This window comes from Ascaphus truei, chromosome 15, assembly GCF_040206685.1.
Source record: "Ascaphus truei isolate aAscTru1 chromosome 15, aAscTru1.hap1, whole genome shotgun sequence".
In the NCBI taxonomy this organism is placed as follows: Eukaryota; Metazoa; Chordata; class Amphibia; order Anura; family Ascaphidae; genus Ascaphus; species Ascaphus truei.
This window is the reverse complement of record NC_134497.1, coordinates 23,672,559-23,699,120: the sequence shown is the minus strand read 5'-3', so window position 1 is coordinate 23,699,120 and position 26,562 is coordinate 23,672,559. Positions and strand designations below refer to the sequence as shown.

General features: G+C 46.2%; 1 protein-coding gene and 1 long non-coding RNA gene across 2 annotated transcripts in view; one reads left to right on the top strand and one right to left on the bottom strand.

The window, feature by feature from the left end:
• The window catches only part of LOC142466673 (uncharacterized), an 83,562-nt gene that overhangs the window by 25,788 nt on the left and 31,212 nt on the right, over positions 1 to 26,562 (top strand). The gene's annotated exons all lie outside the window — the stretch shown is intronic.
• LOC142466688 (uncharacterized) lies at positions 4,438 to 26,255 on the bottom strand. Its single transcript, XR_012788189.1, has 4 exons — positions 26,029 to 26,255; positions 25,884 to 25,928; positions 19,794 to 19,918; positions 4,438 to 4,625 (listed from the first exon to the last, which is right to left on the bottom strand). It is a non-coding gene; the product is annotated as an uncharacterized LOC142466688 (long non-coding RNA).

Genomic DNA, 26,562 nt, shown 5'->3' with positions numbered 1-26,562 from the left:
ATTTGTAGAACTATATATATAAGAAATTGGTTATGAAGGGAGTAGAAATACAAGTTTGCCCTAGGGAAATTATTGACTCTGTGATAGAAGGATAGATAAAGTATTATCCTGCAACTAGACCAGGTTATGTTATTTGGGAAAAGTGGTTCCAGTGTTTGAAGGTAGAGATGAGGGTTGGGATTTGTTGGGACTTGGTGGTTAGATTATTTCGCTGGGAGCAAAGCTAATGGATGGTTTTGTATGTGTGTCTGTCCTACTCATTACTCTCTGTGTTATGAACAGCAAAACTTTGGTCCAGAAGTGCGTTGCAACCCCCTCACCGATGCTATGTCTCTTTTTGGTGATGAAGATGTCAGCAGTCCCCCAGAAGAAGAGACCGAAAAAAAGAAATCAACTGGGCCGATACAATGGCCAGAAAGGAATCAAGTTATGCACTATGGGACTATTTTTTTAGTCCGGCAGGACTATGATATGGTTAACTGTTCTTTAAAAAGACTGTGTCTAAAGGATAAGAGGGGGCTGAGAAGATTGGATATGAGGAAGGTGGGGAGGTCACCCAAGGGCGTGTGTCAACCAAAACAACCATTTTTACTACGGCAGCCATTTTGTCTGTTCCGATATTCTGAGTAAATGTAGTATGTAAGATGTATTTGTTGGGCAGTCGCTCCTAGGAAATATTAACCCACACCAACCCCCACTTACTGCACCGACACACTTTATTCGAGCAAATACCCAGTATGTACCTGGCAGATACCTGGAATGCGCCGCTCCTCACCTCTGACAAGCCCCGTTGCATTTGCCTTCCCAGCCTGGGTTCATGCCTGGCTGATGGGCGGCTGATCTGTTAAATGATAATGATTAGGATTTAATAGGCTGCAATGCTTCGCGTGTCTACCAGATGGCATAAATTCATGAATTGTAATGCAGTATATATATATACTGTGCAGTATTGCAGCCAGTGGGAATAAAATGCTTCAATCCCTGCCTGGAAAATAACTCAATGCACTCGGGCAGAAAACAGTCACAAACCTCAATACACCCGGGTATACCCGAATTCGTGGGACTAGCCGAGCTCGAATAAAGTGTGTCGCCAGTGTATGCTCAGAAATAGAATTTAAATAATGTTCATCCTACCTAAGCAAAGAATATGAAATTGAAAGGCATTAATTATTTAAAATAGCTCAGTTAAGAGAGTAGCGGGAGGTCTAATACCCTTTTAGGAATGTATGATATATATGCGAAATGAGATTTTTTAGTAGTCAATATAGATACTAAAAGATGCTATTTTTAAGGCTCAGCAATAGATAAGAACAGTAGTTTTGCAAAATTGTATGGCATTGGGTTATCTGATGGCAGCAAAAGGAGGGGTTTGTAAATTAGTGGGTAAAGAATTCTGTGCTTATATTGACACCCAATCAAAAAAAAGCATACACCATGATATAGATACTCTAGCAGAGATTCAATCTAGAATGCAAGAGGAACCGAAAGAGTTTGATTTTACCTTTGGCCTTGGAAATTGGCTAGGTGTATTGAGAATGAAATTCTTTACGGAATTAGGATAATCGCAAGTTTATTACTCTGGGTGTATGAATTAATCTAGATGGCTAAAAGTGTAATCAGCTCTATTTTTGCCAAAGAAAGCTGTTTCTGCTTCTAGCTCGACCGTTATGTATATGTCTCCCACAAAGAGAGCGAGAAATACCAATAGTCTTGGTACTCGTCAACCACCCATATGATCATCTATGATTATCAAACGAGATACCTAAAAGAGATAGGTTTCTGCATTCCCATGGTCTCTTGGAGGTTTCTCCCTTGGAGTTTTTCCTCTCCTGAGTGGCATTTTTAGGTATAATACCATAGGTATAATTGACAGCTATCTGCAATTCCTCAATAGTGCAGCTAAACAGCCAAACATTTAACCATATTGTTACCTCTCCGTGAGGATCGCATGGAATAGAGATTCCCTCAATAGGGAGCTCACAAAGAGTTAACTATCAGGGACCTGTCTGTTTCTCATTATGGAAATGGGTATATAAGGATCCCGTGGAGTAGGTTTCCTACCACTCCTGCCCTGACGAAGCGTATCTTCCTACGCGAAACGGCCCCTCGGTTTTACATGACGTCATTCTTCTGACATCGGTAGTGGTGACCAGCAATGCTAGGAGCTCCGGTGTACCGTGGAAACTAGCACCAACTCGGCAGATCGGGTAGTATCTTATATTGATCTCTACTTACCCACTTTTCATGCCTTATGCCATCGTTCGACATGACCTATATATGCACAGTTTGAATTACTATGTCTGCGGTCTGATTAATGGGAAACAACTCTATTCAGGGGATAATGGGTATACAGGTATATATACGCTAAAATAGCAATACTCTGCTCTATACTAGTGTTATGACACACTACACCCATTGATGCATGTTACATTATCCCGCAGATGTTACATTTTTTCAAGTGCTTTTGATTAACCAGAGATACATTACCTTACACCTGAATCGTTACTTTGTGTTTAGTATCTCTTGTTGTTGGTAGAATCCTCTATCACCTACTGTGTCAGGACCTTGGCCAAGCATTCCTCATTGCCCACTACCAGGTACCCCCTGATGGGATATGTCCTAAAAGCTTTTGGCAGTGGCTTTCCCTACACTACCGACACACTTTATTGAAGTGTGGTCGGTACCGCAAGCCGGGAAATCTCCCGGCTTGCTAGTGGCCGCCCCTCGGCGTGCCGCGCGTCATAGACGCGCGGTCACGCGTCATCGGGAGCGTGCGCCCCCTGCACGCGTGTCCAGGGGCTCCCCGAGGGAGCCCTGGTGTCCCGCAATCGCGGGACAGCGGCAGGGGGTTCCGGGGGACCCGGCGGACCCGGCAGCGGTAGGGAGAGCGCCCCGATCGGAGGGCGCTCTTCCGCTGCTTCGGCGTGCGCCCGTCACACTCGGGCGCGCGCCAGGCTACTGCTGCGGCACAGAACGGGCAAATGCTCGAATAAACTGTGCCGCAGCAGTATATGTGAATTATACCTGGTATGTGAGAGAGAACATTCTCTATTCTGGTCACCATCTACCATATTTTTAAACACACCCTTATTCATACCCCACACTCTCTGATATTGTTCCCATATGTATGCAATAAATCCTTTTTTGTTTTGCGTCGTGTAGCACTTTGGCTATCAGCCTGGGATATATTGTCTAGTCCCATTAAGTGTTTTAACCTCATAGAGTGCAACTTTGGGTTTCTTGTCCAATTGGGGGTCTCTACCCCACTTGGATTTTTGTGTTCATGCTAATCTTACCCTATGCACCATGAGATCACTACATTTTAATTAGAATAGTTTGGAGAGCGATAGGCATTGCGTGTCTCATCATCATATATCTTTTTCTAGCCTGATGTGGTCGAATGTTTTGAGCTTTCTATTGTAACCCTCCAGATCCCTAATTCGTCTGTAACCTTTCTGTTTCCAAATTGAGATATTACTTCCTATTAGGCCTGGGGCAAACTCGAGATTATTCCATAGGGGGGCCATCATAGTATGTCTTGTTGTGAGGGAATGTCTCGCCCTAGTCGCCTCCCAGATTGATAATGAGTTGGTCATTGAGGAGAGCGGGATGTCTGTTTTCGCGCTGTTTTGGGTAACCAAATCAAGCTGCTAAATTCCAATGGGGAACAGGCAGCACCTTCAAGCTCCACCCATATTTTCAAATGTGGGTTGGATTGCCATTGGTCAATTTGGCTTAATTGAGCTGCTTTATAGTATGCTAACAGACAGGGTACGGCTAGGCCACCGGCTAGTACAGGTCTTTTCATATTCAGTTTGTTAACTCTCTGTTTTTCCCTCCCCAAATAAAATTAGAGATCTCAGATTGAAGTGAGAGTAGATCCTTCTCTCTGAGTGGTACTGGTAGAGTTTGGAATAGGTATAGGATACGGGGAGTAAGTTCATTTTGATGCTATGTATCCTACCTATCCAGGATATTCTCTGGGGAGCCCATCTATGTAAATCAGATTTTAGAGTTCGAATCAGGTTAAGGGTATATATCCCTGTTTCTGTTAATTTTTTCTATTTCTGTTCTCTAGAGTTGAAAGGCGGTAGTGTTGGAATTGCTGCCAAAGTTACTGTTATGTAGTTCTCATTGCAGTTTTCGTCGATGAACTGTTGGAACGCTCTGCTGATGTGAACACGAATGAACTCGCGCCGGTGGGATTACCCATGGCGGCGTGCATGTGTTCTCCACATCGGTCCCTGAAAATGTTCTAATAAAGAATAGTGTATATATAAAGTTTTTCACGGTTGGAGATCACAAAATTATTTAGTCACTTTCCAAATAAGAAATGTACTTATTTCTAAAATAAGACAAGGACAAGATCAATATAGATATATTTATTATTTGTATTGATATGTATTTAATACAAAAAGATTTCTTTATATAATCACATTTAATTCACAAGTAAAACACTCATTCACATAAACATACATTGATATTGTTTTAGACAAAACATTCATAGATTCATTCCCTTCAATTGACAGTGATTTGATATATGCTGTATAATGCATTCTTGACAGTTTGCGATGCCTGTGACCTCAGATACAAACTCTCAGTTTTTTGTGGTCTTTCTTTCTTATCTGCAATATACAAGATACACAAATTAGATATATAAAATATGATATGACAAATATAGTTCATAGTGTATAATACAATTGAAACATTGGTAAATACATTAAAGGACACCAATTATTATATGTATTTTTCACCCAGGTATCCCATTTAATCTCTGTGACATGTTCATTGACATCCTTAGGATAAAAAAATATATAAAAATATATAGAATATAAAACAAAACAAAACTAAATTATATGATAAATTAAAATAAATAAATAATTATCCTTTCTTTCGATAATCTAAATAACTATTTCTGTAACTATATAATGATTACACTAAAATAAATTTATTTTTGATGTATCATTTAATCCTCCTATATTAGCCCATATTTGAGGGATATATCAATTACTAGTTGTGGTTGGTATTTACCTCAAATTTATGGGTCGATTTACAAGCATATAATATATTCAATATTTTTATCATTCTTTCGTTCCTCCTTCTTTTAGATATTTTATTGCATTTATGTAATAATGCGTGTAAATTTGCTTCATTTATTGTCATGTTATAATATTGGTACACATGCATATGTCTGTACATCACCATACTGCTGTATGGATGTGTGTATATGTATACATATGGACTAGTAATACAGGCTCTATATGCTATCATAAGAACAATAAGTATTAAAATTTAATAGAGATGCAGTCTGGGTGGTATACATATACACACGAATGTGCAAGCACAAATATATATGTGTGCATATGGATTATGTCCGTGTGTATTTATGTATGTGTTTGTGGTAATATGTTTCTATATATATTCATATGTATTTAGTTTAATTAATTTATCTGTTTTCTATCTGATTTCTATTATCACTGATTAGTATGTGTACATCTGGATTTAAGGTCAATTAATTAATTTAATTCATGCACATACATGACATTTATCCGATATCCATCCCCTGATGAAATCAACTAGTGTGAAGAAACGCGTAGGGCAATTTGCTAGTGAGAGGAAGTTACATCAGACCATACCTTGTATCCTGGACTCTAAAGACCCTAAGACGCTCTGAAACGCTGATGATTCACTTCCTATGTTCCTGCTTGGTCCCATCCTACCCGGAACCCATTACACATGTGGTTTGCTTCCGGAGGACACCAAGAGAAGTTGTGCGCTTTCTGAGTTCCTGCTGGACGGTGGCTCAGAGGTGTCAGGATCACACATGGGAGAGAGGCGTGTGAGCAGAACAGCGGAGTCCAGCGTCTGGTGCATGAGTATAACTCAAAACATGCTCTTTATACTATTTTGTTTGTGAGTTTTAAATTGTTGGACTTTTTACTGGGAAAATTAAATTGTATTTTTTACATATTGCACTAGGATCGGGCGCTGTCAGGGTTGCCTAGACCTCCTGCCTAGCCATAGCTTCTTTGTCCACTGGGTGTGCTGCTGCCTTCTGTTTCCTCTGGGTTCCTCTGTCTGCCTGTCTGTCTTCTTGTTGCTCCTGTCTCTGTCCTTTATAGCTTCTGCTTCCTGCCTGTTGCTTTTGCCTTTGCTTGAAGTCAGACTCCTTCAGTATTGCTCATGCCTCTGATCCTGATCTGTTTTCTGTACCTGTACCATAGAAGTCTGTTCACAGTAAAAGCCCTTGCTAGTAATCTGGCTTGTCCCTGTTTTTTCCTTGCTCCCCGGTCTCAGTCCCTGCTCCCCGGTCTCAGTCCCTGCTCCCCGTTCTCAGTCCCTGCTCCCGGACCTGTCCTGCCCCGCCTGTCCTGTTCCAGTCTCCTCGTTGCCGACCTCTGCTTGTTACCTGACTTCGCTACCTGCCGCCTGCCTCGGACCCCTGCTTGTTACCTGACTTCGCTACCTGCCGCCTGCCTCGGACCCCTGCTTGTTACCTGACTTCGCTACCTGCCGCCTGCCTCGGACCCCTGCTTGTGACCCCTACTACGCTCGTGCTTTTCCGGCCACCGAGATCCTACCCGCCACAGGAGTCTCCCGTGACAGAAAGCAAAGGCCACTTCTGGATCTCGCTGGAACAGATTCTTCTTCTGCCTGCACCCTTTCCTGCCTGCTGCAGCAGACCACATCCGCATGGTTGAAGATAAGTACTTTCGTTTCTTTTTTGGAAAATCCCAGTTGGGAAGGTTTTTTTGCTGCTAAGTGTTCTGCAAGAATTATTGCGTTCATAACGAAAAAAAAAAAAAAACATTTTTGCTGAGACTAGAACTGTTGCTGCAGAGACTATTGCAGCTTTCTTTGAGATTTTTCTTTTTGTGCAGTGCCTGGGTTTACCCTTGCAGTACCTGTTGCCACCTTTTTAGACTCTGACTTTTCATTTCCTGGACAAGGCTTGTCTCTGCATCCCTGGTTGGACCACTGCTGTTCACAGGGTTCCCATTTCAAAAGACAAGAGTGCTTCCATTATTTTGTTACTGCATGCAGGAAAAATCACAGCAATCTGTAGGTCTTCCTATGATTGGTTCTAAGGTTTCAGGTTTACCTGCAAGTTCCCCTAAAGTTTGTTTCTCTGTTACCTGTGATATCCCTATGCCTGATATCAAGGGTTTCAGATTTAACTGCAAGGGTTCTCTGTCTGATATTCCTATGTCTGATATCTAAAGTTTCAGATTTAAACTGCAGGTTCTCTCTGTCTGTATGATATCCCTACGCCTGATTTCTAAAGTTTCAGATATAACTACAGGTTTCTCTGTCTATGTTTTTTCCTTGCATTTATAAATCTGTCACTGATGCTAAAGTCTCAAAAGGTCAGCTCTCCTATCTTGTGTCTCTCTGTGTCTAATATTCCTGTTGTTCATTCTAATGCGTCTGCTTTAAAAACACATTTCCTCTTTACTGGTTTCTTGGGAAGTGTGGTTTCCCCATGTCTGAAATTATGGCTCCCACTCAAACAGTCTTGAGCAGTTAATGTGAACACAGTACCACTGATTCTTCAGAGCTTCTCAAAGCAAGGAAGAAGAAGAAAAAGAAGGGAGGCATTACTGTGGAAGTTGCAGAAGGAATTAAGAATGAAAATTTAACCTCAGAGTCTGCATTTGATGAAAGAGATATGCTGCAGCTTAAGGCAACTCACAGACGTATCCCAAGAATAGTGGAAGAAAAGAAAGATGCCCCTACTCAGATGCTTCAATCTGCACAGGAAGCGATTGATTGTCTTTATGGACGTTTAGATAAGGAGCAAGAAGCCAACGCTGCACTACAGAGCTGTCTTTCCTCAGCAATTGCTAAGTGTGTTCTCCAGGAAAAAGAAAAGCACCAGTTGGAGAGTGACTTGGATGTCATGTCAGGTGAGCTGGAGAAGGCATATGCTGATGCTGCTGAGAATCGGCGCCTCGCTTCTAAAAGTAACGAATTCCTAGAAATCTCTATGAAGGAAATTGACAGGCTTAATACAGAGCTTAAAATCTCCCAGGAGATTTGCTACTTCAAAAAAGAGATGGAAGTCGTTCGGGAGGAGAGATGCTACTTGAAAACAGAGATACATTCTATGAGAGACGCCTCTGAAGAGTTAAATAGTAGGTTTGAAACTATAAACCAAATGAGTAAGAACTTCTCTGTCCAAGCCAGTGAAGGAGATAAAAGACTCCATGAATCAGAAGAGGAGAAGAGACTATTGATAAAAGAAAAGTCAAGGATGCAATTAGCGCTGGAAAAAGCAGAGGGTGACTGGGAAAAAGAAAAATATCAGTTGGAGAATGATAGGGTGATCTTGTCAAGTAAGCTGGAGAAGGCCTACGCTGATTATGCCCAGTACCAGACTTTCATGGCTCAAGTTGACGCAGCACTGGAAGCATCTCAGAAAGAGGTTCACAGGCTTACTACAGAGCTGGAAGCCACTAAGGAGAAGAGTTGCCACTCCAACACAGAACTATGTTCATTGAGAGAAATCTTCAAAAGGGTTAAATATCAGTTTTGAAACTGTAACCCAAGAGTGCAAGAATCTCTATGTCCAAGTCAGTGAAGGAGATAAGAAACGCCATGAATTAGGAGAGGAGAAGAAACAGTTGGCCCAGGAAAAGTTAGACGTGCAGACAGCACTGCAGAATGCAGAGAGAGTGCTGCAAGAAGAACGTGTCTCCCTGGAGCGGCGCACACAAGCAGAAAATATGCTGCAGAGTCAGCTGCGAGAACTGCGTACACATCTGCAGGACACCAGGGAGAAATGGGTGAATGCTAAAGAAAAGCAGCGAGTTCTGCAGGAAGAAAGTTTCCAGACTGCCTACAAAATAAAGATGCTACAAGATTATTTGAGTACCCAGTGTGTCCCCAAAGAACAGCATGAGGAGCTGAAGGCCACACTGAGCATAACCAGAGCCTCGCTGGAGGAAGAGCTACAGCTAGCAACTGAACACACATCTCAGCAACTGAGCTCAAGACACAGCTTGCCATAAAGGAGGAGAGAGAGAAGGTGTCCGTCTGTCAAGTGGCTGGCCTGACACAGCGCTATGAGGTCAAAATGGCTGATGCCTGCAAATTATTGGACCACACAGCCCGTGATAAGGTCCGGCTGCAGCTGGAGCTGTACAATGCCCGGGAGGAGTACCGGCAGCTGCAGATCAGAAATGAAGAAGATGCAACATATCTAAGCTTTACTCTGAGTCAGCTGGGAGATATGGAGTTGCGACTCAACTCCAAAAGAGTTGAACTGACAACTGCTTTGAGTGGGAAAAGAAGTGCAGAAGGACAGCTTCAAGAGCTGAAAACTCGAATAGCTGGTTTTTCATTGGGTGGTGCCACGAAACGGCAGTCGCAAGAGGAGACCATGGAGAGCGAACTCTGTGTCCCCAATGACTCATGTGGAAAAGCTGCAGCCGTCCTTGATGCCCACATTCCTGATGTCTCTGTCCCTGCTTTTGGGTTGAACGCACCCATTCGGAGGTTCCTTGCAGCAACTAATGTACCTGTGGAGTACCCTCTGCCCGCTGACAAACCACCAGAGGTGGGTCACCTTGAGTCTACTTTTCATCAAGGCCTCCGGGAAGAGCCTGGAGGATCGTCCGGAGAACGCTCTCGAGAGGGGGGAGTAATGTCAGGGTCGCCTAGACCTCCTGCCCAGCATAGCTTCTTTGTCCACTGGGTGTGCTGCTGCCTTCTGTTTCCTCTGGGTTCCTCTGTCTGCCTGTCTGTCTTCTTGTTGCTCCTGTCTCTGTCCTTTATAGCTTCTGCTTCCTGCCTGTTGCTTTTGCCTTTGCTTGAAGTCAGACTCCATTAGTATTGCTCATGCCTCTGATCCTGATCTGTTTTCTGTACCTGTACCATAGAAGTCTGTTCACAGTAAAAGCCCTTGCTAGTAATCTGGCTTGTCCCTGTTTGTTCCTTGCTCCCCGGTCTCAGTCCCTGCTCCCCGGTCTCAGTCCTTGCTCCCCGGTCCCAGTCCCTGCTCCCCGTTCTCAGTCCCTGCTCCCAGACTTGTCCTGCCCCACCTGTCCTGTTCCAGTCTCCTCGTTGCCGACCTCTGCTTGTTACCTGACTTCGCTACCTGCCGCCTGCCTCGGACCCCTGCTTGTTACCTGACTTTGCTACCTGCCGCCTGCATCGGACCCCTGCTTGTTACCTGACTTCGCTACCTGCCGCCTGCCTCGGACCCCTACTACGCTCGTGCTGTTCCGGCCACTGAGATCCTACCCGCCACAGGAGTCTCCCGTGACAGGCGCTTTCTTTTTTCTCGTTTATCATAGATCTACTGGGAGGTCGTTGTTTCCATGTAGAAGGCTGCCAGTGTTCTGGATAGTGGGCCATCATCCATTTTGAGTTCATTACAACAGGACTATCTACTCATGGTTTTTTGGACTCTATATTGACAAATTCACTGTTTTTTCCAATTATATGCCATATATATTTTTTATAATTATATTTTCATTTTTTAGTCACTAGCAATAGATTGGTTATTTATATTTAGGATTTTATTCACATTTATATTTGTTGATCATTCATTTTACAGTTGCTATACCATTTGTTGTATATTCATTCATGACAGTGGCCCATATATAGGGGCTTATATCAATACATCCATACAACACGCTATTGCAGTTTGATATAGATACAGTACCAAAGGCACAGTCTTTTGTTTGTATATATATATATATATATATATATATATATATATACAGTGTTTGACAAATCACCCAAAAATCTACTCGCCCAACCAAAAAATCTACACGCCACGTAGTCCCGGCCCCAACCCGCGCCTAGTCCCGCCCCCAACCCTAGTCCCGCCCCCAACCCTAGTCCCGCCCCCAACCCCACTTTAAAATAAAATATATAAATAAAATACATTTAATAAATTCCTAGTCAGAACAACATTCGTTTTTGACATAAATGTATTTATTGTATTACATTATACTACAATTAGTCCTTGTTACGTGTGTGTGTGTGCTTAAATGTCGGATCTAAAAATAAAAGCCCTGTGTGAATGACTAGTTTCCTGAACCCCTTAACCAGTGTCTGGACATCCCCGCTTCACAATATCTAAAGCAGCAATCCCGCCTGGGATCTGACCTGATCCGCAGTCCCTCAATGTCCAGGTACCCTCATTCCCGCAATGTTATACATTGGAGGGGAAGAGAGAGAGGGAGGGAGAGAGGGAGAGAGGGAGAGAGGGAGAGAGGGAGAGAGGGAGAGAGGGAGAGAGAGAGAGAGGGAGAGAGAGAGAGAGAGAGAGTGGGGGGGGGGAGAAGCAGCAGCAGCAGTGAAGATGAGCTCCTAATTCTTATCAACTTTATGCCTTCCAAATGAGCTAATTTGCAACAAAAAAAACAGTTTATCGATAAAAACTGAACAATAAAAAACAAGCAAGCAAGAAACCTGCAAGAAACAAAGATTAATAAAGAAGAAATAGCAAGAAAACAACAAGGAAATCAAATACAGCCACTGATACACCAGGAGGTACTTAAAGAAAAGACCCAACGGTAAGAATCTTTCTATATTACTGAACATACAATATCACCAACACAGGAAAACACAGATTATTATAGAAACTACAGACACACAAATAGAGATTTTGCACCAAAAGAACAGAAATGGAAAATATATCTTTAAAAGATCAAACAGGCAACAAAGCTGTAAGTGAACAGACACTACTGACAAACCCCATCCTTTACGACTCTAACACCTCTGAAATCACATATCCTGAGGAACGCCTGAGCAAGAAGGCCCAGAAAAATTTCAAAAATAATATGCTAAGAGAACAGCCACAAACCCTGTTTGCTGATTTTGCATACCTAGAGGGGAAAAAAATAAAAACAGACATACTTTTCTTTGCTGAATCCCCTGCAGCTTGGCATGCTACAATATGCAAACACTACACATACATCACAAAGGGAGGAGTTTGCAAAGGAAGACAAATAAAAATCCATGATGGGGAAGAGTCACAGAACACTATATTAACTGTAAATGTGTATCACAATGGCACCATTATGATCCAAGGCAGTGAGAGCAGTTTGCAGGAATTTGAGAGGATTTTCGATGTACTTAAAGCACAGGCAATAATTGAAGAAAAAGAGCTTCCCCCAATTAAAGAAAACTGTGAGACAGAGAGCATAGAAACACAGATAAAAAATCAAGTCAGAAACACTGCCAGCAAAGATAACACACCAAGTTATCCATCCCCCAGCACGATCGCAGACAGTCTGTCCCAGCTGGAGAGAGATTTCACACTATTCAAAGAACACTTGTTAAGTAAACAATCTCAACAGATGAGTACTGACCGACTAAAAGAAGAAATTATTAAAATAAAAAACGAAAACATGGCTAATATACAAGATCTGCTAAAGGAAGAAATTAATACAATAAAAAATAACTACACGACAAAGATGCAAGACCAACTAAGAGAAGAAATTAGTAACATAAAAAATGAAGCCATGGCAATTATGCAAGAACAAAAAACTACTATTATTACCCTGCAACAAGACAATAAGCAGATCAGAGACAAACTGAGGAAACTCGAAGAGAAACTTAAAATGATAGTATCAACCAATAAGACAGAAACCCCAGAGACTCGTATTGTAACACCAACGCAACAAAAAACCTCATTAACAAAAGCTCCCCAAGATAGTGACAACCAGCCCATAATCACTGAAAACCAGCAAAGACAGGAATCAGTAACACACAGCACAGAGCAAACCCCCAGCTCAGACATAGAAACAGCAAGAACAAAGACAGGAGTCAGTAACACACAGCACAGAGCAAACCCCCTGCTCAGACAGACACAGCAAGAACAAAGACAGGAATCAGTAACACACAGCACAGAGAAAACCCCCAGCACAGACATAGAAACAGCAAGAACAAAGACTGGAGTCAATAACACACAGCACAGAGCAAACCCCCAGCTCAGACAGACACAGCAAGAACAAAGACAGGAGACAGTAACATACAGCACAGAGCAAACCCCCAGCTCAGACATAGAAACAGGAAGAACAAAGACAGACTCAACACCAACCACTGGCTCAACAATAAAACCTACTGTCCCCAAAACAACCCACAACAATGCACACCTGGAATGCAACAGGGAGTACAGCACAACAACTGGAACTGACACCAGGCACAACAACACTGACATAACAATACTCATCGACTCAAATGGAAGATACCTAAACAGTGAGCGACTATTCCCAGGCAAACACGTAACCACGATCCACTGCCCCACAACACAGAAAGCTCTGGATATCATAAACAAACCAGAATTCAGAAACCCTGGATACATCATCATCCACACTGGTACCAATGACCTCCCGACCCAGCAGAGGAATCTTGCCGAGAATCTGACACAAGTAGCGCAGAGAGCAACACAAAGATTCCCCACCACAAAGATAATTATGTCTACCCTACTACCAAGAAGAGATATCCCAACTGATACCATCCAGAACATCAACACAGAGTTGGCAAAAACATGCACATCTCTCCCCCATGTACACCTGGCTAAACATGACTCCATCATACCACAACACCTGTATGACCACGTGCACCTCAACCAGCAAGGGATGCGCTACTTTGCAAAGACCCTGAAAGATGTCACCTTGGAGAGAACAGCCAAATACCCACTGCAGGACAGGACACTGCATCAGGGACCTAGACTACACAAATCTCACGAGACACAGGGATACCCACATAGACAGCAGCATTGGGACAACGACACAGCATCACTGAAAAGCATCACACCAGCAACCTCCAGAACCAGACTAACGGCTAGCAATGAACTAAAGGAAATCCGGGAACTGCTCACTATCATCTGCACCAGACTGATGTAAAAATGCATAATCCTACCAAAATCACTACCACAAACAAGCATACACCACTACATGCAGAGAAAGAGAAGTACAGAAATGAGAAGAATGAACGTACCCACATTTATTGTATCAACAAAGACTAGTTTAAAAAAAACAAACAAAAAAAAAAACTTGCAAATTAGCTCACTGGAAGGCATAAGACAAGATATATAACTTATACAAAATCCAAGATGGGATCTTTTAAAATTAGCAGCTGGAACATTCAGGGCCTGAATGCGTCAGCATTTGGTTCTAAACCACAAGATCCAGACTTCATAAACAAGTTGACGAGCATAGACATTTTTATTCTCCACGAAACATGGATCCAATCGGAGGAGATGTCTACCATACCTATGGGTTATAGGCAGCTCCTAGTCCCATCCCAAAAACACAAAGGTGTAAAACGAGGCCGCCAATCAGGAGGAATCATAATATGGTACAAAGAGGAGCTTAACAGCCAAATAAACCCAATGAAGAGAGGAGATACCCACTTGTGGCTACAAATAAAAGGCTCCATGTTCACCCATCTATACGACACATACCTATGTGCAGCATACATCCCCCCCTCCGACTCCCCATACTACAATCCAGACATCTTCGAGACCCTGCAGACAGAGGCAATCCACTTTCAGACCCTGGGTAAAGTGCTGATATGTGGAGACCTGAACGCCAGAACAGGCAGAGAACGGGATTACATATCTTCAGATGGAAATAACTACATCTTTGTAAATGACACTTGTCATAGCTCTGTGACACGTCAAAGAACCAGCTACGACAGTGCAACAAACAAAAATGGTAAAGAGCTCCTAAACCTGTGTCGCGGTCTGGGACTGTACATTATCAATGGACGGACAAGAGGAGACTCTCTGGGTAGATACACATATAGCTCTGTGCTGGGCAGCAGCGTAGTGGACTACGCAATAACAGACATAGACCCACAAGCCATCAGTGCTTTCATAGTTACTCCAGCATCACCCCTATCAGACCACAATCAAACCCTGCTCTTTATTAAGAGACCAGACCAACCAAGCACAACACAAAAACCCCTCTCCAACCTTCATAGCCTGAAAGCCACCTACAAATGGACAAAACAGAGCCTCGCGACATACACAGAAACAATCAACAGCTCAGAAGTTGGAAACCTACTCCAAAGCTTCCAGGACACAAACTACGAGCAGAACAAACACGGTGTAAACCTGGCAGTAAGAAATCTCAACAAAATATTCCATCTAATAGCAAAGAAATCAAACCTGAAAAAAAACTAGCCCTAACAGACCAACAACAAATGACAAAATCAAAGAAAAATGGTTTGATAAGGAATGCAACACTATTAGAAAAAGCCTGCGAACAATATCAAACCAAAAATACAGAGACCCAAACAATACAGAACTACGAATGAGGTACCACCAACACCTAAAGCACTACAGGCACACCTTAAGGAAGAAAAAACAAAACCACATTGCCAAAAAACTAGAAAGAACTGAAGAAGCACTAGATGAAAATACTTTCTGGCAAACCTGGAAACATCTGGATACAAAGCAGAATAACAGACACCTGGCCATTCAGAATGGCAACATCTGGAAAAACTACTTCAAGGACCTTTACCAAGAAATCCCAGAAGAAAACCTGACGCAAGAACAAAAACAAATCCTCACCAAACAAACATCACTGGAGAACACTATAAAAGATAACCAAAACCCCCAGGACATACCAATCACAATCCAGGAAATAAAAGAAAAAATACAACTAATAAAAACCAAGAAAGCCAGTGGACCAGATGGCATTCTACAAGAGATGCTGAAGTATAGCAATCCATCTATACAAGAAGCAATACTGAAAATGTTCAACCTGGTCCTCACTACTGGCTACTTCCCTGAACTATGGAACGAAGGACTGATAACCCCTATTCACAAGAAAGGAGACGGGATGGACCCATCCAATTACATAGGAATCTGTGTCAGCAGCACCCTGGGGAAACTGTTCAACAGCATCTTGAACAGCAGAATCCTCACCTTCCTGACAGAGCAGAGTGTACTGAGTAAGAGCCAGACAGGCTTCCTGCCAAACCACCGCACCACGGATCACATCTATACCCTACACAGCCTGATCAATAAACACGTCCACAACACCAACCAGGGCAAAATCTTTGCTTGCTTTGTGGACTTCAAAAAAGCCTTCGACTCCATCTGGCATCCAGGCCTATTGCTGAAAATACTAGAGAGCGGAATAGGGGGGAGAACATACGACACGATCAAAAGTATGTACTCTGAAAACAAATGCTGCGTGAAAGTAAATAACAAAAGGACAGACTTCTTCCATCAAGGCCGTGGAGTTAGACAGGGCTGCAGCCTGAGTCCCACACTTTTTAACATCTACATCAATGAGCTCGCAGCAGCCCTAGAATCCTCCTCAGCACCTGGGCTCAACTTGGCTGGAACTGAGATTAAGTCTCTACTATACGCAGACGACCTGATCCTGCTGTCTCCAACAGAACAAGGCCTCCAACAGAAACTGGCAATACTAGAAAAATTCAGCCAGACCTGGGCACTCTCTGTGAACCTAGAAAAACCCAGAATAATGGTATTCCAAAAAAAATCAAAAAAACATCCAACCATATCTCAATTCACACTGGACGACAATGCACTGGAACAGACAACGAGCTACACATACCTTGGTCTAACAATCAGCTCATCAGGGAAATTCAACCTGGCCATAAATACACTGAAGGAGAAGGCCCGCAGAGCATTTTATGCAATAAGGAAACAGATGTACCACCTCAAACCACCAATAAGAATCTGGGAGAAAATAGTCAACAGCATCATCACACCCATCCTTCTGTATGGCAGCGAGGTGTGGGGCCCTGTAACATACCCAGACTCCACAAAATGGGATACCAGCCCAACAGAAATACTGCATCTGGAATTCTGCAAATACCTTCTCCAAGTACACAGGAGTACATCAAACAATGCATGCCGGGCTGAGCTGGGCCGCTTTCCTCTACTGCTCACGGTACAGAAGAGAGCACTGACATTCTGGGCCCACCTAAACACCAGCCACCCACAGTCTTACTGCTACAGAGCAATGAGAAGCCAGGACCTCCTCACTAAACCCTGTGCCATCAAACAACTTGTCCTCTCACTCCAAGGTCAAAACCCCACACAGATTAACAACCAGCCGAAAAAAGAAATCAACTCAATCGCCAACGAAATGAAGAAGCAGTATGTGACAAGATGGGAAAATGATATCCAACGCTCAAAGAAGCTGGAGACCTACCACAGCCTAAAGAGAGAATACACTCTGGCACCCTACCTACTGAAGGTAAAAGACCCAAAACAGAGACAGACCCTGAGCCAGTACAGAATAAGTGCCCACAGCCTAGAAATAGAAACAGGCAGGCACAGACAGAACTGGAAGCCCCGGGAGATGAGACTGTGCCAAAGATGTGAGCTAGGTGAGGTAGAAGATGAAACTCACTTCCTGTTGCGTTGCACACAATACTCTGAAGTGAGGAGTGCCCACCTAGAGAAACTCACTGCTGTTATCCAGAACTTTAATAATACAGAAGAGAACCAAAAAATAGCGATCCTCCTGGGAGAAGATGAAACCACAGCAGAACTGGCTGCACACTATATCAGCACCTGTCACAAGCTGAGAGACGTACACTAACCCCCACACCCCTGTGTGAAACTGTTACCCATATACCCTGCAATCATTATACCCTATCCCTAGTATTCGTGTAATTATTGTCCCCCACCCCCTATTATTCACGCTTTGGCAATACTGAAATGTTCTTTCGTCATGCCAATAAAGCTGATTTGATTTGATTTGATTTGAGAGAGAGAGAGAGTGTGGGGGAGAGGGAAAGAGAGGGTGTGGGGGGGAGAGAGAGAGTGAGAGAGTAAGTGGGGGGAAGAGAGAGAGTGAATGGGGGGGAAGAGAGAGAGTGTGTGGGGGAGAGAGAGAGTGAATGGGGGGAAGAGAGAAAGTGTGGGGGGGGAGAGAGAGAGAGAGAGAGTGTGGGGGGGAGAGAGAGAGTGTGGGGGTAAGAGAGAGTGAGTGTGGGGAAGAGAGAGAGTGAGTGTGGGAGGAAGAGAGAGAGAGAGTGTGGGGGGAAGATAGAGAGTGTGGGGGGAAGAGAGAGAGTGTGGGGGGAAGATAGAGAGTGTGGGGGAGAGAGAGTGTGGGGGAGAGAGAGAGTGCGTGGGGGGGAGAGAGAGAGTGTGGGGGGGAGACACAGAGGGGAGAAATAGTGGGTGATATACAGACTGGGGGGGTGACTGACTGGGGGGGGGTGACTGACAGGGGGTGTGACTGATGGGGGGGTGACGGACAGGGGGGGTGACTGACTGGGGGGGTGACTGACTGGGGGGGGATGACTGACGGGGGGGGTAACTGACTGGGGGGGTGACTGACTGGGGGGGGTGACTGACTGGGGGGATGACTTACTGGGGGGTGACTGACTGGGGGGGGTGACTGACTGGGGGGGTGACTGACTGGGGGGGGGTGACTGACAGGAGGGGGGTGACTGACTGGGGGGGGTGACAGACTGGGGGGGGGTTACTGATTGGGGGGGAGGTTACTGATTGGGGGGTACCTCATACACATACTCCCATACACATTCATTCATTCATTCATTCACACACACACACACACACACACATTTTCCCACACACACACATACACACACACACACACACACACACACACACACACACACACAGGGGAGGAAAGGCCGCGACCAGCACCACGCTCCACCCCCACCCACCCGCGCCCATCTCCCGCTCGTGGGGGGGGGTCAGGCCGACACCCCCCCCAATCATCAGGGTGGGTGGGAGGCACGTGGCGAGGTATCCCCCAGCGGGTGCCCCAGGGGACAGATAGCTTCTTCCCCCAGCCCGCGGCGGCATGAAGCTCGTGGGGGGGGGGGGGCAGGCCGACATCCCCCCCACCTCATGCGGCGGCTGCGCCGTCATGAAGCTAGCTGGCGCATGGGAGGCATGTGGTGAGGGCCGAGACCCCCCCCCCCCGCACGCCAACCGGGCTGCAGCAGTGGGGACCTCCCGCCCCGGGCAGCGATTGGTGGATCGAGGGGAAGGCGACAGGAGCAGGAGGAGGGGACAGGAGGAGGGGAAGGGGACAGGAGCAGGGGACAGGAGGAGGGGACAGGAGGAGGGGAAGGGGACAGGAGCAGGGGACAGGAGAGCTGCCGCGGTGGGGAGTAGGGAACCATGTGGGGACCAGGGGGATCGCAGGGAAGGAGCAGAGGGGCCGCCGCATGGCGAGTACTTACCCTCCAACAGATGTCCGGGCAGAAAGAATGGCCGCTTGTTGGGGCGGGCTCATAAGGAGCCTGGCCGCGCGCCCACAAAGCCTGGGAGCGCGCGCCAATCAGCTGTCAGGTAGGGGGAGTTTTTTTTTCAGCGCGAGCAGGGAAATTAAAAAAAAAAAACACGTGTGCTGCTTGGGCCAATATTTACTCGCCCGGGGGTTAAATCCACACGCCCCGTCGTGTAAATGTATAGGATTGTCGAACACTGTATATATATATATATATATATATAATATATATATATACACAGTGGTCGACAAATCACCCAAAAATCTACTCGCCGAACAAAAAAATCTAGCCCTGACCCCAGTCCCACCCCTTAAAAAAAATTAATAAATTCCGAGTAAGAACAACATTCGTTTTTGACATTAGTTTATTTATTGTATTACATCATACTACGATTAGTTCTTATTACGTGTGTGTGTGTGTGTGTGTGTGTGTGTGTGTGTGTGTGTGTGTGTAAATGTCGGATTTAGAAAAAAAAGCCAGATGTGAATGACAAGTTTCCTGCACCCTTTAACCAGTGTCTGGACGTCCCCGCTTAACAATAACTAAAGCAGCAATCCAACCTGGGATCTTACCTGATCCGCAGTCCCTCAATGGGTACCGCATTCCCACAATGTTATATGTTGGAGGGGAGGTGTTCCCTACCTATCTTCTGAGTTAGGGGGATTTCGATGTCTCCCATGTGAAGCTTGAGTCAGATCTGAAAGAAAGCAGTATAGGTTATTTCGGTGTAGGTATAGGGCAGTTAAGATATATAGGGTAAATAAGATATCCAGAGAGTGAGACAGTGAGTGTGAGAGAGAGTGAGACAGAGTGTGAGAGAGAGTGAGACAGGGTGTGAGAGAGTGAGACAGAGTGTGAGAGAGTGAGACAGAGTGTGAGAGAGTGAGACAGAGTGTGAGAGAGAGACAGAGTGAGACAGAGGGTGAGAGAGTGAGAGTGTGAGTGAGACAGAGTGTGAGAGAGAGTGAGACAGAGAGAGCATGAGAGAGAGTGAGACAGAGAGCATGAGAGAGAGTGAGATAGAGAGAGCGTGAGAGAGAGTGAGACAGAGAGAGCGTGAGAGAGAGTGAGACAGAGAGAGCGTGAGAGAGAGTGAGACAGAGAGAGCGTGAGAGAGAGAGTGGGACAGAGAGAGCGTGAGAGAGTGTGAAACAGAGAGAGCGTGAGAGAGAGTGAGACAGAGAGAGCACGAGAGACAGAGAGCGAGAGGCAGAGAGAGAGCGAGAGACAGAGAGAGCGAGAGACAGAGAGAGCGAGAGAGTGAGACAGACAGAGCTTGAGCCTGCACACCAGCCCCCCTGCACATCACATCCCACCACCCCTGCACATCACTCCCCCAGCCTGAACATCACCCCTTCCTGCCCATTACATCCCCCTACCAGCACATCACCATTGCCCTTCACATCCCCCCTTCCTGCACATCACATCCCCCTGCCTGCACATCGCCCCCCTGCATATCCCACTCCATCCCCCCTGCCCATCACATACCCCCTTCCTGCACACCACACACATACACACATGCACACACACACCTTCCCCCCTCCCTCCCTATACTTCAGCTGGGGGGGGAAAAGAGAAGGGAGCTGGTTCCTGGCCGGGGGACTCACAAAGAAAGCTGACATCTCGGCTTCTCCTGACTCTGTGAGATCCTCCCCCCGCACCCTCCCCTCTCGCAGACTCACAGCTTTTCTGCACAGATCAGATGCTGCTGCTGCTGCGGGTAATTGCTGTGTGGGGCTGCCACTGGGACGCTGGCTTCAGGGAGAGCTGGGAGAGTTATCCCAGCTCTCCCCCTCCGGTGGACATGGAATCCCTGATCGCGACGGCCATTTTTATTTTCATTTTTTTTAATTGCGATCCCGGGTTACAACGCGGTCGTATCGGGTGAACCCAGAGGTCTGCGTTATAACGGGGTTCAGCTGTATCAGAATAGATCCTCATGTCCATGTCGACATATAGTCAGAGATCCAAAAAGTGGAAATGGTGATAGTCAGTGTTCGACAAACCTATACATTTGCTCGCCCAGGGCGAGTGGATTTAACATCGTGGCGAGCTCCTATTGGCCCAAGCAGCACACGTTTGGTACTAGGTAGCGAGTAGATTTTTTTGTGTGGTGAGTAGATTTTTTGGTGATTTGTCGACCACTGGTGATAGTGATAGTGAAAAGTAAAAGATAAGTTGTAAGGATTGGTGTTGAGAATGTGAATGAAAGAGTGCAACTGTTTAATAGTGCCCTTCCATTTGGGTTGGTGGGGGGAGGGGGGTTTGGTGGGTGAGGGGGGGTTGGTGGGTAGTCTCAACTCTGTGTCGTCTTCTCTATAGGGAGACAGACACAGAATAGAGAGAGACACACACAGCAGCATGAGGAAAGAGACACAGCAGCATGGGGAAAGAGACACACAGCAGCATGGGGAGAGAGACACACAGCAGCATGGGGAGAGAGACACACACAGCAGCATGGGGAGAGAGAGACACAGCAACATGGGGAGAGAGAGAGACAGCAAAATGGGGGGAGAGACAGTGAATGGGGGGAGACAGAGAGACAGAGAATGGGGGGGGGGAGAGACAGATAATGGGGGGAGAGAGACAGAGAATGGGGGGGGGAGAGAGACAGAGAATGGGGGGAGAGAGAGACAGAGAATGGGGGGAGAGAGAGACAGAGAATGGGGAGAGAGAGAGACAGAGAATGGGGGGGAGAGAGAGGCAGAGAATGGGGCGGAGAGAAGGGCAGAGAATGGGGTGGAGAGAGGCAGAGAATGGGGCGGAGAGAGGCAGAGAATGGGAATGGAGAGATAGACAGAGAATGGGAATGGAGAGATAGACAGAGAATGGGGGGAGAGACAGAGAGAATGGGGGGGGGAGAGAGAGACAGAGAATGATGGGGGAGAGAGAGACAGAGAATGGGGGGGAGAGAAAGAGAATGGGGGGGACAGAGAATGGGGGGGACAGAGAGACAGAGAATGGGGGGGGATAGACAGAGAATGCGGGGGGAGAGAGAATGGGGGAAAGAGAGACAGAGAATGGGGGGGGGGGGTGGAGAGAGCGACAGAGAATGGGGGGGGGGAGAGAGAGCGACAGAGAATGGGGGGAAAGACAGAGAATAGAGGTGGGAGAGAGAGACAGAGAATGGGGGGGGGGAGAGAGAGACAGAGAATGGGGGGGGGAGAGAGAGACAGAGAATGGAGGGGAGAGAGAGACAGAGAATAGGGGTGGGAGAGAGAGACAGAGAATGGGGGGGGGGAGAGAGACAGAGAATGGGGGGGGGGGAGAGAGCGACAGAGAATGGGGGGAATACAGAAAATAGGGGTGGGAGAGAGAGACAGAGAATAGGGGGGAGAGAATGGATGGGCGAGAGAGAATGGATGTGCGAGAGAGACACAGAGAATGGGGGAGACACACAGAGAATGGGGAGAGACACAGAGAATGGGGGAGAAACACACACACACACACAGAATGGGGGAGATACACACAGAGAGAATGGGGGACACACACACAGAGAATGGGGAGTGAGACACACAGAGAATGGAGGAGAGAGAGAGAGACAGAATGGGGGAAAGAGACACAGAGAATGGGGGAAAGAGAGACACACACAGTGAATGGGGGGAGAGAGACACATACAGAGAATGGGGGAGAGAGACAGAGAATGGGGGAGAGACACAGAATGGGAAGAGAGAAAGAATGGGATATTGAATAATTAGATGGTACATACATTCACATTTACAACAAAAGACTTCAAACATGAAATACTTAAGTGCCTAGTCATCCTGTTAACAGAACCAGAGCATTAAAAATACACTAATCATTAATGATTCATTAATTGACCAGTCTATAGAGAGGCAAAGTAAATTATGAAATTTATAATATATTGAGGTGGGCTAATTTACCATGTTTGAAATCTTTTGTTGTAAATGTATCTACCATCTAATTATTCAATATTCTATGAATACACGATTTATAAGACTATAACGGTCTTAATGGCCGTCAACCAATGATTAATTTGAAATTGATTGCTTGATTTGAAAGTTTTGGGTTTATTTATAGGAGCTCATACACACTTCATATCCATCCCTGACGAAGAAACCCACAATTAGGAGTTTCGAAACGCGTTGGACTATTTTGGCATAGCAGGGACACCGTAGCAGTGGACACTAGCGGTGACGTCAGCAGAGGAGCCGATCGGTGAGACTCTGGAAGTATTGCACTTTGAGCACGGAAGGCGGATCTCCGAGGCACTGGCGTGCTGCACCCCAATGCGAGCGGTGTCGATCAGCTAAAGACCAAACATATAATGATGTATGTCGTAGTCACCTTTGGTGAGTAGGATTCCAATTTTTCCTATCGGTGGAGCAAAGTTTTATTTGGAGTGCTTCGGCACTCAGATGTTTTACTAATTTGATGTACACGTGTACACATTTTTATCAATCCACTGTGGATTATTAAATTGCTCAGTCTACATATTTCATGTTTATGTTCCTTGGGTAATGCACTATTGTAGTGTCTCTCCATGTTTTGTCGCCCTTCTCTTGAGTTTACAATTCAAGGAACAGGACAATCTCCACAGTCCATTTGAATTTCATAGGCTACCCCTTTCCTCAGCGCCACAAGAGGTTTATCACTCTCATATCCATTACTGGTTGTGAGATAACCAGAGTAACTTTTTGGGCTGCTCTAAGGACTCTTTTTCAGACTCCATCACACAGGTTCATGTATCATTGTATTGTATTGTATGTGTTTATTTATATAGCGCCAAAAGTGTACTCAGCGCTTCACAAAGAATACAGTACAGGGAATTATAATTATACAATAAGTACAGCAAAATCAGACAATAGGAAAGGAAATCCCTGCCCCGAAGAGCTTACAATCTAAGGTTTAATGGGAAACTTAGAGAGACAGCAGGTGAGGGAGTAAGTGCTGTAGATGGCAGTGCTTGGTCACAATGGGTGGTAGGAGTGACTGAGTGTGGGACATTAGCCATGAGGGCAGGCTATTGGGATGCTTGATTTGTGGGGTAAAATTTAAGGAAGGTCAGTGTTAAATGAAAAGGTTAACACCATTTACAGGGGAAGAGGTGGCAGAGAGGCATGAGTGAGATCAGGTTTGTATGTCTGGCTTTAGGCTTAGGGAAGATCCCCAGCAGCAGGAAGGAGTAGATAGAGGGTGTGAATATATGATTTGTGTGGATGCTTTTTATTGTGGGGTAAATAAGTTGTTGGGAGAGAGGTGTATAAATAATGGTGCAGTGGGGAGTGGGGATGTTGTAGAGAACAAAAATGCTCACATATTGTCACATATTGTTTAATTTATTTATTTAGGTTGTCACGCGAGCGCTATATTGCACTTAATTTTCACTTGCATATTAGTATTTTGATTACATACTGAGTGCTGTCTCTTTCTTTACCATTTTCACCAATGGTAACACATGGTCCAGATTATTTTATGGGACAAGCACCAGTCCTCTAAACCACCACTAGAGGGGGGGGACGGGACTCGGTGTGCAGTGTTGCCACGTCCGCTAGTTTCTCGCCCAATTGGGCTAGTTTTAGACCCTGTTCCGTGGGAAATATTAGCTGGTTGCGGGTTGCGGTTTTTTTGGGCTACTTTCATTTTCAGCCACTATTTTTTGGGCTACTATTACAAAACTGACAGCTATAGTGACACCCAGTGGCCACTGTGAATATTGCAGTGAAGTGTTCCCAATACACTACCCATACAGTGCATTTCCCTACCTTCCCCCTCCAAGATCTCCGTTCTGTATCCTGCACAGACACAGTTAGATTGTCGGAGGAGTGCTTCTCCGCATGGGGTCTGCACAGCTGCCGACAATCTAAGGCTAAGGTCCCGTTGCACGCGTCCGCACGGCTGGCTTGCTTGCCGGCGGCGCGTGCAACTCGCTGTACCGCGATCTGCGGTCTACAGGATGCTTTTCTCTGAGCGGGGGGGGGCGTGGCCAAACGGGTCGGGGGGGGCGCGGCCATGACGTGAGGGGGCGCGGCCATGACGTGAGGGGCCGGAGCGGGAGGTGGGAGGATTGACTGGGAGGATTGACAGGGAGGGGGGGCGTGGCTTGAGCGCAGGGACCCGCTACTCTTCCCCCCCCTCCCTCCACGGGCTGCCACGGGCTGCAGGTAAGTAAAAAAACCACACACACGCAGGCACTCATACATACATACATACACACACACACACACACACACACACACACACACACAGGCAGGCACTCACGCACTCATACACACACACACAGACAGAGACAGGCACGCACGCAGACAGGCACACACATACACACACTCATACACACACACACACACACACACAGACAGGCACTCAGGCACACACACACACAGGCACTCAGGCACACACATATACATATACAGACAGGCACTCACCTGCTTTCACTCCACACTCCTCCCCGCTCCCCGAAGCCTCTCCTCCTCCCTCAGCCTCCCCTCCCCATTGGCTCACAGCCACACCACGTGACGCGTCGAAGCTAGGAAACACCATTCTGTGGTGTCTCCTAGCGGCTGACGTGCCACAGCGTGTGATCAGCTGTGCAGCCAGTGGGGACCGGGACCGGCTCGCGAGGATTCCCCTGCTGGTGGGGAACTCGCTACATTGCCGCCCGCACCAACGAGCGCAGCGGGTCCCAGGCCTAACTCTCTCACCTTTGCGGCGCCGCATCTTGAGGGGGTCTGCGCTCTGCAGAGGGTCTGGGGGGGATGAAAGAAGCCGACTGGTCAAGCGCTTTGGAGGGGAACACAGGAGGACACCAACAGTCATTACAGGATATATATTATCTAATTCTCTCACCTTCGCGGCGCCGCATCTTGAGGGGGTCTGCAGAGGGTCTGGGGGGGATGAAAGAAGCCGACTGGTCAAGTGCTTTGGAGCAAATTGGAGGGGAACACAGGAGGACCCTGACGGTGTGAGGGAGCGGGAGTGGGCTCTGTGTGAGGTAGCAGGGGGGCTCGGTGTGAAGGAGCAGGGGGGGCTCGTGTGAAGGAGCAGGGGTGCTCAGTGTGAAGAGCAGGGGGGGCTTGGTGTGAAGGAGCAGGGGGGGCTCGTGTGAAGGAGCAGGGGGGGGCTTGGTGTGAAGGAGCAGGAGGGGGGGCGCTGTGTGAGGAGCAGGGGGGACTGTGTGTGTGGTGTGTGTGTGTGTGTGTGTGTGTGCGCGCGCAGTACTTCAATTGTATTACAGCCTCAGGGGTTATGTCATATCCAGGTTACCTCCTTCATATCAACATTGGCCAAAAGAGAGGAACTGAAGCAGCTTTAGTGAGATATATTAAGGACAAGGAGGAGTATACACATCTACATGCAGAAGAAACTATCTTTCCCTAGCAC